Raw genomic sequence first — 3,267 nt, 5'->3', positions numbered from 1 at the left:
CTGTGACATTGTTTATTAAAATGGCACATTTATGATATATTCAAATTAAATACTATCGGCACACTTAATGATATTAGCGATTAGGTTATGTATTCAGCAAGTACTTTTACTTTTAATACTTAAGTATTTTTAAAAGCCAGTACTTTTTTACTTTTACTTAAGTAAAATGTTAATGTGGTACTTTGACTTTTACTTGAGTACATTTTTGCCTGTGTATTTGTACTTTTACTTAAGTACATTTTTTGAGTACTTTCTCCACCACTGCTAAATGCTACGCAGCTACTAAAATTTTTACCAATAAAAATCTGAAAAGTGTCATTTATATTTTCATTCAACTTTTCAGGAATAAAGGCAGACTTTTTGCTACAGGCTCCATTATTTGTAAAAAAATAAAGAAAGAAAGAAAGAAAAAAAAGAAAGAAAGCTAAATCTGAGCTAATTATTTTATAACTTAACCCTGGAATGATTTTTTAGAAAACCTTATCCCTGATCTGTCTACTGTGGTCCTTGGTCTCTATGATGCTGTGATCTTAGGTCTTTACAGAAAAGTTGCGTTTATATTGAGATGACACAACAGTCATCTACAGGCAGGTGGCTGCATTTAATTTTACTTTGGTTAGAGTAAAAGAGGCCAAATACAAATGCATGGCATCTTAGATTTTATAAAACTGGGAAATTATGTATCATTTTCCTTCCCATTCACAATGGGGCAAAGCATCATGTTTTTCCCAATTGTCCAAATAATGACTGAAGTTTGTGGCCATAATGAGACAGGATGTGAAAACAGGCATTGCAAGGCAACAGTCAATGGGCCTTTAAGTATCTTACATACACACAAACGCAGACACGCCCACACACACATCCTCATAACCTAAAACCATCAATGCTGTCATATCATCAAGGCCAAGAAGACATTTCGTCCCACCAAGTGTGCCGTCATGGCAACCAGGGCCCTTTCATCTACCAATTTCTCATGCATATACTGTTTGTTACATAAACCCCCCTCCTAACACACATACGCACTCCTCAATCTGAAGCCCCAAACTCACCTAACAGCTCCTCCACCAGCAGCCACCAAGTCAATCACACTTCAGTCTCATCTCTCTCCTCTGATTGGCTTGTTCCTTGTCTTGACCTTCACGCACAGCTGACTGCTCGAATGACAATGAGCAGGCAATCACCTGTTCTGCTGTCAGTCTGTAACCCACATAAAGTGGGTATGCCACTTTAAGAGAAGAGGTTAAGGAAGCTGGGTGGTCTGCCTGGCCAATGAGAAGTTTGGTTTCCAGAGCGTCTGGACCAATCAGGGTGCAGGCTGCCGTTGTGGATCCCGCCCTTCTCCCCCGGGTCTGCAGTACCGTTGGTTTTGCTCTAGAGATCCGACGCGGTGAGACTGCTGAGCGGGGCAGCGCCAGAGTATGTATCCCGACAGTTAAAAGTATTTTTTACGTGCTGTATTAACTGTATTGTGGATAAACTCTTTTGTAAATAGATTTTATGTTGATTGTCCAGCTTTTGTGCTGGAAATTATTTATTAAATGAATACAAACTGAACTTCAGTTTTTTACCGTTAGAGCCGTTAGGAATCGTTGGCTCTTTCTGGCAGTTATTTCAGCTTGTTCTTCGTAGATAAAAGGTAAAATTTAGGCTTTAACATAATTTTATTTTATTAAGTTTATATTATTTAGATCAAATATGCCTTGTTACATCGTTTAGTGCCCCACGCATCCGGATTGAGACCCACTATACGGTTGTCTGAAGTGTGTCGCACTGAGATCGGTGAGCATATTCGGAGCCTTTTATTTGTGTTTTTGTCGTTTGTTACATTGTTGTTAAAAAAATATCCGTTGTTTTAGTAACTAGGTAATGTTTTGTTACTGTGTTGGAAAGAAGGATTAAAGCTAGAACGGCTTGGTAAAGTCCTGTATTTCTGCTGGTCCTGTCTGTTGACAGGTCAGGTTTTTTTTTATACTGGATCATTCCTGAAGTGGATCCCTCCTTTGATATTGATGGCGAGCCTTCCCACCTGGACCTAAAGAGAGAACCAGATTTCGTCTATCCCATTTGGAGTCATGCTGCACCCTGCGGTGTGGTAGGAGAGCAACATACATCTTCACACACGGTTATGTGTGAAACCTACAGCTGACATTCTCCATTATTATTGTTTTTTTTTTATTTATTGATTTTTGGACAATACTGTTTGGATTGTTTTATTTCGGACATTGTGACGCACAGCTGTGGTGGAAATTCTCCTGTGAATGAAGTTGAATCAAACCAAATTGGGATTAATTTGATTAATCTGCTGACTAATACAATTTGGAGTGCAGATTACCAGGGTGCACCCGAATTATTTGAAATTAAGAATTAGCACTTGGCCAAGTATTATTGTTATTTCTTTTTTTTTTTTTCATTTTATTGTGTGTAATTTTATTTTCATAATTGTGTGTTTTGTGCAACTGTTAATTGTGTGTTTTCTGTCACTAAAACCAGTTCTTTAAATACACCCAACTGCCCTTGTGTGTCATTTAAACACTCCACTGTGCTCCGATAGCCGAACCTATTGGCCCATTTATCCAAAATATATGTAATACCCTTCTCTACTGTGTTACAGAGGAAGCTATGGCGAGCCAGCCAGGAGCATGAGTGTGTGTGTTTAAGTGTCAGACATCTTACACATATTGTTAGAACGTGCCAAGTACTTCTCCTTAAAAACAAAAAAAAAATAAAAAACCAAATATGGATGTGGTACTCCGGGAGTCCATCCAAATTCCCCATTCTGTGGTTGTTAGTGGTTTAACAGGGTCAGAGACAGATGAGGAAGTGTCAACCTTTCTCCAGAAGTATGGTTCCATTAACCGTTACATTTGCTTAGATGATCCTAAGTCAGATTACCATAAAAACATGATCGTTGAGTTTGCACATGAAACTGCCATGCAGACATTGGAACCATTGTTGCCTCTTCAGTTTCCAAGCATGACTCAAGCAGGCATTGTGTATGAGTTAAAGGCTTTAGGAAGTGTCTACACCATAGATGCCAGAAGCAAAGCTACTAAGATGTACATGGAACAGCTCTCTGAAATTGCCAGGCTGAGTGGAAATTCATTAGGAGAAATGTTGAAAGAAGAACTTAAAAATCTGGTTTCATCTGCAGAATGTGCCTTTTCCCAATCACTTCAGACTGATCCAGAATCCTCAGTTCCGCAGAGTCCGACCCCACAAAAAGATTCAACCATCAAAAGAAATGTCCCATCTTCTGAAACCCCTCAG

The 3,267-nt window shown here is 38.8% G+C and overlaps 1 long non-coding RNA gene across 3 annotated transcripts; it reads left to right on the top strand.

The window, feature by feature from the left end:
• Positions 1–1,199: 1,199 nt before the first annotated feature.
• LOC116711203 (uncharacterized) lies at positions 1,200–3,041 on the top strand. Of its 3 annotated transcripts, XR_004337186.1 has the most exons (4): positions 1,200–1,416; positions 1,575–1,636; positions 1,717–1,779; positions 1,954–3,041. It is a non-coding gene; the product is annotated as an uncharacterized LOC116711203 (long non-coding RNA). The 3 variants fall into 3 exon arrangements; XR_004337185.1 differs by having other exon boundaries at positions 1,200–1,636; XR_004337184.1 differs by having other exon boundaries at positions 1,200–1,779.
• The last annotated feature ends 226 nt before the right edge of the window (positions 3,042–3,267 follow it).

This window comes from Xiphophorus hellerii, chromosome 20, assembly GCF_003331165.1.
Source record: "Xiphophorus hellerii strain 12219 chromosome 20, Xiphophorus_hellerii-4.1, whole genome shotgun sequence".
Taxonomy (NCBI): Eukaryota; Metazoa; Chordata; class Actinopteri; order Cyprinodontiformes; family Poeciliidae; genus Xiphophorus; species Xiphophorus hellerii.
Note: the sequence above shows the minus strand (reverse complement) of the source record. Positions and strands in the feature narration are given on the sequence as shown.